Genomic DNA, 15,227 nt, shown 5'->3' on the forward strand with positions numbered 1-15,227 from the left:
TTCAAAACTGCAGATTCAAATGGTTCAAATGGCTCTGAGCACTATGCAACTTAACTTCTGAGGTCATCAGTCGCCTAGAACTTAGAACTAATTAAACCTAACTAACCTAAGGACATCACACACCTCCATGCCCGAGAAGGATTCGAACCTCCGACTGTAGCGGTCGCTCGGCTCCAGACTGTAGCGCCTAGAACCGCACCGGTCACTCCGGCCGGCAAACTGCAGAATCCTCAACATCTCCACATATTGCGCGTGAATGGGTTCGAGTCCTGGCCCAGCACTAAAGTTTTCATTGTGTATTATCAAGCTCTAGCATGAGAACACCTATCTGCTGGTGGATAATAATTTTGATTTTTAATGTATTTTCATTCATTGTCAATACTAACGATATCTGACGTTTTTGACTACCAGTGAGACACAGAACTAATTGTGAGATCACTGTAAGTTCAAGCATGTTATTCCGAGATGCTGGTGGAGAAAAATTCGGTAGCTGACGTATCTTTGTGTGTAGTCAACAACGATATGAGTGGGGTTCGATTCCCAGTCAGCACTTAACTCTTCGTCATATTATTTCTAGTTCAAACATGCTGACATGTCGCTGCTGGTGTAACAAACCCATATTTAACGTTCGTTTTCTCTAGAATATAACAGCGATAGGTGCCAGGTTGGAGCCCTGGGAAAGAAGAAATTAATGTTTCATCTCGTCATTGCAGTTAAAACACCAACTACTGCCGAGAAAATCCAATATGTCACAGTTGTTTGTGCTTCGATAACAGTCCTATTAGGGTCTGGGTTCGAACCCCTGTCCAACACAAAGCTTTACCTCAAGGCGTTTCAAGTAAGTTACTTGTGAAGAAGCAATATTTAACATCTCTCGTAGTTCGTTATCAGGAACAATAGATGCTGGGTAGGAAATCGCATTCGTTAAGAAATGTTTACGTTATGTAATTTAAAGTTGATATTTGCTATCTGACACTGTCTAAAATCGAGGTATATTACTCTCTGCATGCCTAATCAGCAATGACTGTTAGTTTCCATGACTCACGAAATCTTTGCTTCGTCTGTATTACTTAGTTTGAATCCATATGCAGATCGAGACGGTTCGTCGTGTAATTTGAAGTTCATACATATTCTGAACTATCCGCTCGTGAATAACTTACATTTTTAATGTAATTTTGTGTTAAATAATAAGTACGGTATGTTACTTTGAAGAGGAAATCATGGATATGACGAACTTACTAGGTGCATTACCCATCTGACGTAATAATGGGAGTGGTAACATTCCACATACGTCATTTACTGTAATAAATGTGAGATTACAAGCCTTAAGGACAGTCTTATCTGTGATAAGGTGTTCCCTGATATTTGTAGTATCGTGATATTACTTTGCATCTTTAGCTATTGTGATACAGAGCAGTGTTTTCTAGTGGTGACTTGTTGGAACAATTTTCAATAATCACACGATTGTTCTGAGGAGCGATTAGAGGACCTGCTGGACAGCTGCGTTATGCGGGTTGCATGCGGATCAGGCGAAATGCAATTCAGATCGTTCGGATACTTTTGAGCACGACTGTACGCATTTCTGCTATTTAATTTACATTTTGGTCAACGTACCTATACGTTATAAACAGTTCTGGTGGTTAGTTTTTTGGTATTGTGTAGTAGTATTTTGAACTATACTTACAGGTTTCGTGGACGATTTTCTACATACTACGCTCATGTTGCACTTTTGGTGTTGTTCCTCTTCTCATAAATGCCAGTTTGCGGTTTTTCCCACATTTCACAGCACTAGGAACTGAACACTTATTTTGATGCAATGTTCTGGTTTCTGTTGCCGACTGTCAGATGTTATTGTCAACTTTCTAGTGTAATTATTGAAGTATCTGTGATCTGTTTGTGTATGCATTTTGTGTGTGTGTGTGGGGGGGGGGGGGGGGGGGGGGTTATGTGGGCTTTGTGTGTGTGTGTGTGTGTGTGTGTGTTTGTGTGTGTCCAGAAGGCGAAAGGGAGAGTTTTTTTTGTTTGTGTGTGTGTGTCCAGAAAGCTAAGGGGGGGAGAGATTTTTTTTTTCCTGGTTGTGTGAGAATGATGATTTTTTATCTTATCATTTATTTTATTAAGTTTAGTAGGGAGTTTGGTCTGTTGTGTGTTTGTTCATTTATCACATGTTTGTTTTCAGCGATGGCTTTCTGAGTGTGGAAGTTCCCTTGCATTTGTATAAGTTGTTTGTCATGGTTGCTTATTCTCATTATTTTCATTTCTCGTTCCAAGTTTGCAGATGGGGGTTATGTGTTTTAAATGTTCTGCAAATGTAGAATGGTTTGTTTCGTACTTCCAACTGCTATGTTCTTTGTATCGTGTTTTAAAATTCCTGTACGTCATGTCTATGCATATTGCATCAAAACTTTGACATTCAAGTTTACATATTCCTGATTGTTGGAATTTGTCTCTCTTGGTAGCTGCCTGGCTTAGGTGTGATTGGAGTGTTTGCCCAGTCGTATATACTATTTGGAAGCCCTGTCTCTTTAGGATTTTTACAACTCTGTGTGCGACTTAACTTCTGAGGTCACCAGTCGCCTAGAACTTACAACTAATTAAACCTAACTAACCTAAGGACATCACACACATCCATGCCCGAGGCAGGATTCGAACCTGCGACCGTAGCGGTCGCTCGGCTGCAGACTGTAGCGCCTAGAACCGCACCGCCACTCCGGCCGGCGAAATTGTCATCAATGAAATTCATGTAAAGTATTCTTTTTGAGAAAATAATTATAATACTAGTATTATAGAAAGCATTAGTGCTCCTCACATACTTCATGTTAAGAAGATAGTAATTAATGGATTCATCGCCATGGTTGTCTGTAACAATGTGTTAAACTACAAAATATTGAGTCCATTAACTCCCATATGTCGCGTTTACCCCGTTTTTTACTGGTACTTTTCCTCAGTACTTCAGGACTAATTACTATTTTTCCCATGGTATGATTTCCTCTTTCCTTATTTACATCTTGGTCATCGCCAACGCATTTCTGAGAGCAGAATTTCTAGCAGAACCACTAGACGTGAAGAACTGCATTCTGCGGATATAAACAGTATGCGCAGTATATGCCGCTCGCGGATTAAGTCTTAGGCCTATTCCGACTGGCCGACTGCTTTCTATAAGGCAACACAATCAGCTATCTGCGATCGTGGGACATGTGGTCAGCATGTCGTCAGCCCCTCCAGGCGTTATTGCCAGTGGCTGAATGCTGGTGATGCCGCCACTTTTTTTATTCAAGCAGCTCCTCATTTGCTACCACGAGGCTGAATGAACTCCGCTGAAAACCTCGCTACCACGGGAAGTCTCTGAAGAGGTACCGGAAACCGAAGCCGGTTCTTCCCGCACCGAAGCCAGCGACAGTAATTACTTTCTTTTTGGCTTCTTTGTTTCGATTCGCTTCTTCGACGAGTTTTGTGGGCGGTTTTGTGCGGATCTTTCAAATTCCATCGATGACAACTCCGCATTTTTATATTATTATTATTACAGAGACTGACCAGCCTTTGACCGAACATGGTGAGCTACCGCACCGGCATCATTCGGCTCCTGAGGCGCAAGCACTCTAGAGACACATCCATATAGTCACTTATTCTCTCTCTCCGTCGTTCGAGGTCCACTGATGTTAATGATTTGGTTAATTTATTTTTCTTTTACCTTTGGACTGGATCCTTCCTGCCGGCACAGTCGTCAGATAACCTAAGACCGGAAAGTCGAGTGGGGGGTGTCGATCGGTGAATCTTGTAAAATGGTTGCTATTCATTACCGTATTTTGCCATTTTCTGTATCGTACTTTCTGATGGATATGTCTACAACTAACTAGAAACGATACTCCTTTTGATCGAGGTTCCAGATGGTTAAATTAAAGTGCAGCTACTCACAGAGGTCCAGTATGGGCTGTAATTATGGTACGTAGCGAAACTTCGTAGATATGCTAATGCGTTAATGTGGAACCGATTAAGGCCGAAAAAAAATAGTTCCAATTTCAGCCAGTAGGCGCAAATCTGGCGCTGTGAATGCAAGAACGGTTTCCATATACAGGGTTATTACAAATGATTGAAGCGATTTCACAGCTCTACAATAACTTTATTATTTTAGATATTTTCACAATGCTTTGCACACACATACAAAAACTCAAAAAGTTTTTTTAGGCATTCACAAATGTTCGATATGTGCCCCTTTAGTGATTCGGCAGACATCAAGCCGATAATCAAGTTCCTCCCACACTCGGCGCAGCATGTCCCCATCAATGAGTTCGAAAGCATTGTTGATGCGAGCTCGCAGTTCTGGCACGTTTCTTGGTAGAGGAGGTTTAAACACTGAATCTTTCACATAACCCCACAGAAAGAAATCGCATGGGGTTAAGTCGGGAGAGCGTGGAGGCCATGACATGAATTGCTGATCATGATCTCCACCACGACCGATCCATCGGTTTTCCAATCTCCTGTTTAAGAAATGTCGAATATCATGATGGAAGTGCGGTGGAGCACCATCCTGTTGAAAGATGAAGTCAGCGCTGTCGGTCTCCAGTTGTGGCATGAGCCAATTTTCCAGCATGTCCAGATACACGTGTCCTGTAACGTTTTTTTCGCAGAAGAAAAAGGGGCCGTAAACTTTAAATCGTGAGATTGCACAAAACACGTTAACTTTTGGTGAATTGCGAATTTGCTGCACGAATGCGTGAGGATTCTCTACCGCCCAGATTCGCACATTGTGTCTGTTCACTTCGCCATTAAGAAAAAATGTTGCTTCATCAGTGAAAACAAGTTTCACACTGAACGCATCCTCTTCCATGAGCTGTTGCAACCGCGCCGAAAATTCAAAGCGTTTGACTTTGTCATCGGGTGTCAGGGCTTGTAGCAATTGTAAACGGTAAGGCTTCTGCATTGGCCTTTTCCGTAAGATTTTCGAAACCGTCGGCTGTGGTACGTTTAGCTCCCTGCTTGCTTTATTCGTCGACTTGCGCGGGCTACGCGTGAAACCTGCCCGCACGCGTTCAACCGTTTCTTCGCTCACTGCAGGCCGACCCGTTGATTTCCCCTTACAGAGGCATCCAGAAGCTTTAAACTGCGCATACCATCGCCGAATGGAGTTAGCAGTTGGTGGATCTTTGTTGAACTTCGTCCTGAAGTGTCGTTGCACTGTTATGACTGACTGATGTGAGTGCATTTCAAGCACGACATACGCTTTGTCGGCTCCTGTCGCCATTTTGTCTCACTGCACTCTCGAGCGCTCTGGCGGCAGAAACCTGAAGTGCGGCTTCAGCCGAACAAAACTTTATGAGTTTTTCTACGTATCTGTAGTGTGTCGCGACCATATGTCAATGAATGGAGCTACAGTGAATTTATGAAATCGCTTCAATCATTTGTAATAGCCCTGTATAATGGCTTAGGAACGGGACGTGAGCAGTAAAGGTCAAACAAGCGACAAAAGCGTAGTACGATTTTATTATTAACCGCTGCTTACACAGTTTGTTCTACACGAGCACCGGAGACGTCGGCGAGATGGTGCTTCGTAAGACAGTTTCTCGAAGAAGTTCCAGTGGAATTTGAGCAACGCGTTCCTTACTGGTTTTCAAATCAGTTAGATACCGATCGTGTCCTTGGTAAACAATTTCTTTTAGAACCAAAAGTCACATGGGTTAACATTAGGTGATCTTGCAGGCCACACATCTGGGAAACCTCTGGAGATAACACGTTCGTGGAAGGTTGCATTGAGCAAATCTTTCACTGTGCGAAGAGGATGAGGTGTTGCCCCATCTTGCATGAAAACAGCAGTTTCCACACAGTTACGCTCTTCCAATGCAGGAATCACACGCTCTGCAGAAGTCACCGTACAGTGGCTGTTCGTGCACAAGCGATTTAACAGGACCCGAAATTCGGCAGTTCTGTGTATTCACTGCACCCTATAGTGTAAAAGGTGCTTCGTCATTCCATAGAATATTGCCCGGCCACAGTCGCACACTTCGATACGTGCCAGAAACCGAAGGGCAAATTCAGATCGTTGCTGTGGATCATGAGGTTTCAGTTGCTCCACTGTCTGGACACTGCACGGGTACCAGTGCAAAACAGACCGCACGAAACTTTCCGCACTGTTGACAGTGGGATGAGCAGTTCTCGTGACACTGCACGAGCACTAGCTCTACCCATACTGCCGCGCGGTGTTAGACGCCTTGCCACAGTTCGCACGGCTTCCCCTGTCGGAGGTTCAAGTCCTCCGTCGGGCATGGGTGTGTTCTCCTTAGCGTAAGTGAGTTTAAGTTAGATTAAGTAGTGTGTAAGCATGGGGACCGATGACCTCAGCAGTTTGGTCCCATAGGAAATGACCACAAATTTCCAAACTACCCAGAGCACGTGCTGCATTGTCAGTTACAGCCGCAGCACCCTCGTCAATAACTTCTAGAGGGATAGGACGCCTTCCTGTCTAAGTAGGCGACTGCCATTATGTCAGGATATGAGCAGGAACGTATCATTCTTGCTGTTGTCATGCAGGTACTGTTCGCAGACGACTGCGTGTTGCCTTACGCGCATAGTTAAGATAGCTAAGGCGTATACCTCTCGACCGTTGTACGGTGACTTCAGTACTGCAGGTACATCAAGAATACGCAGGGCACTGATGTAAGGTATACACAGCGACAATGGAGGTGGTACACCGCTTGACACTTGCTGAGGAACAACTCACACTTTCCAAGGAACAACTGCCCATTGCTAAGAACATCTTCACATTACTAAGAACGACTTCCCATTGCTACGGAACAACCGACAATTGTTACGGAAACCCGACCGATGATATCGAAAGGAAAAGAGAATGCAGCGACAGGATATGTTAACTGCAGCGAAGCCTGTGCACGAGTGGTCTGTACGCATTCCACAGTACATGAAGTACTGTGTTCGACGAATGTTGTTGTGGTACCGATTAGTGCGACGTTCCGTGTGGTACGACAATATGTCAGCAAGACATCGCTTGAGTGCTTACGATCGTGGACAAGCAGTTGGGCGGCTCGAAGACGGTCAAATTGACACTACTGTGACCACAGTAACGGGTGTGTCCAAAAGTGTCATCTCGCGATTAATAAAGGCAGCTGAAGCCGAAAATGCTATATGTAAGCATGCCGGCGGTCGTAGACGGACCACCACACCTCAAGACGATCGATACGTAGCCCTAGTGACGAAAAGGAAGAGACATCTCACTCCGAGGCACATCACTGCAGACCTTACAAGTGCTACCGATACACGTGACTCTGACAGAATCATTTGGCGGCGATAAAATCAGGCTGGTTTGTAAGCTCGGAAACCTGTTAAATGCGACCCACTTCAATCACACCATCGTCGAGAAAGTGTACGCTGGAGGGAGCACGTTCAGTAACAGTGGTCTAGAGAGACTTTCTCCGACGAAACCCGCTTTACTGTGGCAAGTGATTCTGGCCACCAGTTAGTGTGGAGAGAGAGAGGGGGAACATGACACACACCATAGAATGTTCATGGACGTCATCGGTATGGCCTAGGCTTTATGGTGTGGGCAGGCATTACGCACAATAGCCGAACAGCGCTGCATGTCTTTGCGTGAGCCGCGCGGGATTAGCCGAGCGGTCTTAGGCGCTGCAGTCATGGACTGTGCGGCTGGTCCCGGCGGAGGTTCGAGTCCTCCCTCTGGCATGGGTGTGTGTGTTTGTCCTTAGGATAATTTAGGTTACGTAGTGTGTAAGCTTAGGGACTGAAGACCTTAGCAGTTAAGTCTCATAAGATTTCACACACATTTGAACATTTTTGTCTTTGCGTGAGATACCGTTACAGCACAGAGTTACTGAAGGGAGATTATGCTGGATCATGTCCGTCTGTTTAGGAGTGCGGTAGGTCCCGACTTTCCATTTATGGACGACAATGCCCCCCTACACAGGGTCGCTGAGGTGTTGGACACACTGGAAAGTGAAGACATTGAACCCAAGGGATATCCGGTGTACTTCCCGAACCTAGATACTATAGAGCATGCATGGGATGCTCTTGGCAGACATGTTTCTCGATGAAAATCCCCTTCCTGAAACGAGTAACAACTCACAATCGCCTTGAGAGAGAAGTGGGACAATATCCTCCAAGGGTCCCTCAAAAATTTGGTAGGCAGCATGAACAACAGGTGCGAAATGTGCATTGGTGCCCAAGGAGGGCATATTCTTTACCGACAACCCGATATCGACTTTCATATTGGACGTTCGTTAGTAGCTATCAAGTAGTGTACGTCGCAGAGCCTATGTCTTTCGCCGTGTTTTGCATGACGCCAAGCCGAGCTGAAGAAGTCGCTGAATGCGGTGGTCATCTTCGTACATACGAGTAATTATCCCGTTTGATAGCGGCGAATATCTGATTGACCACCTATTTACTTTGAGACAACTTACTGGTTAAAGCTTGGTTTTTGTCACTGATACTTTGTAGTTTTCGGAAGGGCATGCGAGATTTAAGATCATGTATTTCCTCATTCACAAGTCCTTTGAACTTCGATGGTACCTCTGCAGATGAACATAAATTAATAAAATAATGTAGATAAACTAAGGCGACGTATGTTTGCTAACGAAGAAGAAACTTACATGCAGCAATTTTCCTCAAATTTACGATACCTTTGTACTGGATGTACAACTTTGTTTCATGTCCGTACGACAAGACGACTCCGGACAAAGACGATGTAAAAGATCCTTCATTACTTCCCCGCAAGATTAATCATATTGAGCATCCAGTGGAATAGAACGGTTGACGTCTCTCCGTCGCAGATTTCTGGGATGTTTTCTGCGATGACTAGGAGAATGCCATGAAATAGAATACAAAAAAATGGTGGCCAACGAACTCACCCCAAACTGAATATATCATAAATAAATTTCGTTTGTTGGATAAATCTGTCATGTAAAAATATGAAGAACTATATCTTTCATGTTCTCATGGTAACAATGTAAATTTTATCTCCATGGTTTATGGAAATTAGTTGTTTAATTTAACTTTTTTTAAAAAAATAAAAAAAGCAAAGAAACAAAAAATCAACTTTTCCTGTACATGCTTATACTTGATGTGTTGTTCCCACATATGAAATTACTCAGGTACAGTTGTAAATTAGTCGATTGATCCCTGCCGTCGTTGATGAACTTGCCATGTATACACCTCCTTTCGAGGACAGTGGTCTTTCCGTTTAGTTTCACGAAAGATTATGTTGTTTATACGATATTTCAATGCCTGTGTTGCTCCGAAGTACGATGCAATGTTAATTCGGACACGCATGCACGTCCGAAGGAACAGCCACAGCAGCGATCGCGCCATTATAAATGTAAATGTCGTGTGACTAGGGCCTCCCGTCGGGTAGACCGTTCGCCGGGTGCAAGTCTTTCGATTTGACGCCACTTCGGCGACTTGCGCGTCGATGGGGATGAAATGATGATGATTAGGGCAACACAACACCCAGTCCCCGAGCGGAGAAAATCTCTGACCCAGCCGGGAATCGAACCCGCGCCGTTAGGATTGACATTCTGTCGCGCTGACCACTCAGCTACCGGGGGTGAAGGCCGTTATGAAATGGGTGAAATGTATTCGCTGTTACGAATATGGACAACCATCAGCTGTATAATAGAATGACGACAACGAAAATTTGTGTCGAACAGAACTCGAACCCGGATTTTACCGCTTATCGCGAGTAGTGGCCTTACAATTAGACTATCTGAGCAGGACTCACGACCAGACGTCGTTAACCATGTGTCTGCGACCTGTAATCGTACATCCATTATGTGTATTTCCGTACAGGGGAAACATTTGAACTGAAAGTCGCTTGCCCGGTGTCGGGGGATAAAAACGATATTTCAGTGTTTGTGTTGTTCCAAGTACACTGCAGTGTTCCTTCGTCCCTGCATTTTCATTGTCATTCCATAATAAAGTTGATGGTAGTCCACATTCGCAACAGCGAATACATTTCATGCATTATGTTGTTTCATTGCATTTCTATCGGTGATGCCGCTTTCTTCTTTTGTTTGATAGAGATCAGACAGTCCTTTTCCGTTTTTTGGACGCCAGACGACAAGAACTCCTTAAATATATTTCCAGGCACTACTACACCATATTCTGAATTCTAACGTCAGCTCTGAATAAATGGGTGAGTTCTTAATATGGATACCGCCTCCCGCATTCATTATTTGCGTTACTCAGACACTGAATATTTTACTGCTGTAGAAGAAATTGCAGATGTATCTCCAGCATTTTCTTGACGACGTCACCGTTTTCGTGGAGCAAATCAAAAATAATCTGATGATGCCGTTTCACAGAAACCTTGTCACAGAAAATAGAATACACAATGTCCCCAAAACTAATCAATCCTTAACTAGAAAGACTGACAGAAAATTACAAAAATGCTGACCAAGAGGGAAAAAAGTACGAACATATCTAGCCCATCATACCTATGCATCTCATATTGCCCTAAAAGTGAAAGCAGACAAAATCTCTTTGACATGGGTACTATATACAGTAACATAGCACTAAAGGCAGGGTGGGGAAAACCAGTGCGCGTACGTTGGAAGACGCGCGGTAAACAGAATCTCTAGAAGTCAACGATAACTCATTCAAAAGAATAGGCAGTTTTAAATGCTGCTGCTCATTTTCAGTCAACGCAATAGCTCTGAAAGAGAAAGCCTACTTTAGTCTAGCACATATTTTCAGAAACAGGTCACGAACACTCGTAAGCGAAGCATGAAAATTAGATTGTAGCAGTCCCCTTTTCAACTGTAGTTCCTTCATGCCAACTGAGCTTTAACCTTCAGTGACGTAGAAGAATGGTAATGGAAGCTTTTTGAAGCTTGCATTTATTTAATTACTGACAGCTCTTTACACTTAGTAAGCAACAATCTTGAGTGGAAATCGAAGATGAGATTTCATGTTTACGTTATTTAGTATGTTATGCAGTTCAGTATTTCAGTCTACGCCTGTACCCAGTATAGAAATCACATTAAACGTGTATGTAACGAGGGTACTTTAGATTGTACTACGTCTTAAGGTTTACGCTCTGAATCACAATTGCTATTTACTATTATTATCAAAGTACTTTGAAATTACACGATTATTGCACTCAGAAAATAGTTAACTCATTATATGCGATATTTGCACCAAAACGTCTCATCTTCATTTCGGAATTACCTTCTGATTAAGTAAATGAGTCAAACACCTTTGCTTTAGGACACTGTTGCCTCTTACAGGGGGATGTGATTCAGTTCCTCCACCGATAGTAGATTTGTGTGTTTACAGTATACGTCAGGCAGTTAACGTTAGAGAGTTCCATAAAAGAACAAGTGTAGTAGAAATATAAAAATGTGAATGGTACTGTTTTGAAGATATATATCGACGTGATGGTTACGAAAGTCACGGAATTTCGCAGTTGAGCACGTAGACTAAACATCACTAAATGACCACTCGATCAACAGGCGGAGTTCGACAAAGTGAACACTCAGTATGCAAAATTTGTAGGCGCAACTCAGCAAAAAATAAAAATGCAAGAGGCAAAGGAGAACGGAAATTTTGTTTGCTGCTCCAGCAAGAAAAGCTATGTGGCATCTCCGTAGTAAAAGTGGCTGGACGCGGTGGCTCGGCCGACTTACGGGTGCTGGGACGCCGACACATAAAATTTCTAAGGTTTTTTGCAATTCTAAACAGTGGATTTTGCGAGCCCTCGCATTCTCCCCTGAATTCGCTCTGAATCCGGAATGAGCTTCGTCAGATGGCATTCCTGTAGGCTCTGAAGGATTGGAGGACACTGAATGTTTTTAAAACTCGGAATTACTGGTTCTGGCAGCATTTTTTTCTTGGAGCGTTAAAAGCCAGGCGTTGGTGGTCAGTGAGCCGAATGATACCAAGGATCTGCCATCTTATGCGTACTGATAGGCTCCAGCCGTGCAATATTAAAAAACTCTCTTCTGTTTTCTCCTCCGTCAATATAGCTGATTCCTTCCTCGTCCATTGCTTCTATATTTTTTTTTTTTCAATTTTATGAGCGTCGTTTGTATCTGATTTGTTTCGGTTTCCAACCATTCTTTACCTACATGCCCTTCACGCTCTGGATGTGAGCATTTCTTCTTTCCTCTGTTTACAATTATCGTTCAACTAGCGTAACTTCAAACGCACTCCAGACCTCATTCTTCTCTTTGAAGGTCTGAACAATGCTTCTTAGTATGTACTTAATTGTATCATATAGGTTTATTTTTACTCTTTTATTGTGTACAGAACATTAATGACAGCTGTCCATGCAAAACACTTAGCCAGAGGACATCTGTATATTTTTCCTTATGACTGTTGCTATTTTTCCCATTGTGTTACGCATTTCAGCATTGTTTCTGATCCTCCATACTTCTTTTCTCTCCTTTCTTCGTCCCACTCCTTCTCACTCGCCACATCTATGGAGGCACTTTTAATTATTCTTGGAATATGCCCAAATAACCCTGAAATACAGAAGAAAGCAGCTTCATCCTCGTTCAAGGGGAATGACTATTACCAAGTTCAAAATCTCATAGAAATGTTTGCCACCGACCGGTAATAAGTAAGACATCGGATCCTCTTTCTGCTGCAAAAATATTGGAATGGTGTCGATAAAGAGAGACGAACCTACCGAATATTAAACAAGGGGGCGGTTTACGGCGTCTGAACCCCCAAAGGGAAGGCCTGCTTTCTGACGCACCACTTTGTCCACATGCGCCGCATACTTGTACTTGAGAAAATGAGAAACACATTTGTATGTGCCTACGGAGAAGAAGGCACTTCAGATAACAGCATCTGGGAATGTCCTCTAGATGTGGACGTGGCTAATGCTGAGTGGCAATCCGTTAGATCTCAGATAACATTGTGCAAGGAGATAGCATTGTCAAAAAGGTTTGGGAAGTACATCATCATCTGTACAAACACGATCCACCTGCGGTACTGGTTCAGCAATACTGTTGCGAAATACTCAGGAAATGCGAGACATGGAGGTTATGTGAACTGACATGCGATGACAGTCCACCACACATACGGCAACGCGTCTTATGAACACACGAATGTCCACTGAAACCAGGGAGCACAGCAGAAAAATGTGCAGCCAAAGACCGCTGTCAGTATAGAAACGAACGAAGAATTCAAATTCCTTCACAGCGCTCTCTATATTGCCCATGGAGTCAATAGCGCACCTACGGATTGGGGAGCAACTGAATGACCGTGAGGAATCTCTGATGCAGAAACTGTTAAAAAGATAATAGCAAACGGGACCCGATGCCTGTAATACTTCCACAGTTATTAAAAAGTTGTTAAATGGCAAAACCAATAGTTCATCATTTATATAGATAAAAAGTAGTAAAGATATAGGAAAGGAAGAGTTGCGGCGTCAGAACGAAAAGTGATAAATCGTTCAGCAACAAAGAAGGATGTAAACAGCGGGCGTTGCATGGTGAAAACAAATCAACTGATAAAATAGTAAGTCTGTATTTAAGCATAAAGCCACGTAACAGTGCACATGGCGACCGTGACAGGTTAGGAGCAGAAATTTTTCAAGGTGAATTCCAGGAGATTTCTAATGAAAATCATTATACAATTGCATATACTAGCAGAGCTCTCACGAAGTATGAAATTAACTACACTACTACTGAGAAGGAATTATTAGCACTCATGTGGTCTAATAAAAAATTTCCATTACTTGTTAGGAGGGAGAACATTCCATGTATACACCGATCACCAAGCATTACAATTCCTTATGGAAAGTAAATTATTAAATAGTAGACTCATGAGGTAGGCAATATTTTTTCAAGAATATGATATGAAAATATTTTATATATGAGGTAAATACAATGTAATTTCTGATGCTCTCTCCAGATTACCAATAGGCATGCCTGAGGAAAGTCAATTAAAGGAACAAAAAAGAATTTTTAGAGTTTATTTTATTAAAGATGCAAATATAAAGAAAGATGAACATTTATTACAACAACAAATTAAGGATGAAATACACAAAAACGATTATTTTGGACCAATATTATGAGCAAAATTACATGATAAACTACCTCAACCAACCAACAATCAATGGTTATTGATTGATAATGTACTATTTTGGTGCCAAGACACATCTTCAAATCATTGGCGTTTATGCATTCTCAATACAGTTACTAAAGATTTTATATATTATATACACAGAGGATATGGACACTTCGGTATACAAAAATGTATCAAACATATCAACAGATTTTATTATTTTCCAAACATGTCTAGAAAAGTGACTGTCATTATACGAAGCTGTGAAATATGTCAAAAAGTGATGGAAGGTAAGTCAACGCATACATACACATTGCTTCCCATTATACCAAAATCATTGCTAGGCATAGTTGCTATTGATTTTTATGGCCCTCTACCACCTAGTCGAGGGGAACTTAAGTATATTTTAGTCGTTTCAGACTGTTGGTCCAAATATGTCAAACTTTTCCCAATTAAATCAGCAAATACAGACACAGTCATTGCAACATTACAAAAATATTTTGTAGAAGTAGGAAAACCAAAATGTATACTTTCTGATAATGGGACACAGTTCACCAGCAACACTTTTCAACAGTTTCTTATTTGGGAAGAAATTAAACATATCAAAATATCGAAATACCATCCAGAATCAAATCCTGCAGCGAGGGTTATGAAAGAGTTAGGCAGATTCTTTCATACCTATTGCGCAGAAAAACATAACAAGTGAGCATTAGTAGTTGCAGATTTAGAACTAATTTTAAATGAATTACCACATTTAGCTACAGGACTAGTACCAATTGAATTAGTAACTGGAACATTTGTTGGAGAACCCTTATTAAAATACTTCCCTTGGCCCCAACAGGCTTTAAGTCAGAAATTATATACTAATGATCAGGTATTACAGCGACTATTAGACAATTCAAATAAGAGATTAACAAAACGTAATGAGGGAAAAACTACACCTAACTACCAAATAGGAGATAAGGTTTTAGTGCACACACATCCACATAGTTCCACTGTAGATAAGTGCAAAGAGAAGTTTTGTAACAAATTTGAAGGACCTTACGAAATAACACAGATGCCATATCCAAAAGCAGTATACTTACGAGATGTACAAAACAACAGAGACTATTAGACAATTCAAATAAGGGATTAACAAAACGTAATGAGGGAAAAACTACACCTAACTACCAAATAGGAGATAAGGTATAATG

Source organism: Schistocerca nitens, chromosome 6, assembly GCF_023898315.1.
Source record: "Schistocerca nitens isolate TAMUIC-IGC-003100 chromosome 6, iqSchNite1.1, whole genome shotgun sequence".
In the NCBI taxonomy this organism is placed as follows: domain Eukaryota; kingdom Metazoa; phylum Arthropoda; class Insecta; order Orthoptera; family Acrididae; genus Schistocerca; species Schistocerca nitens.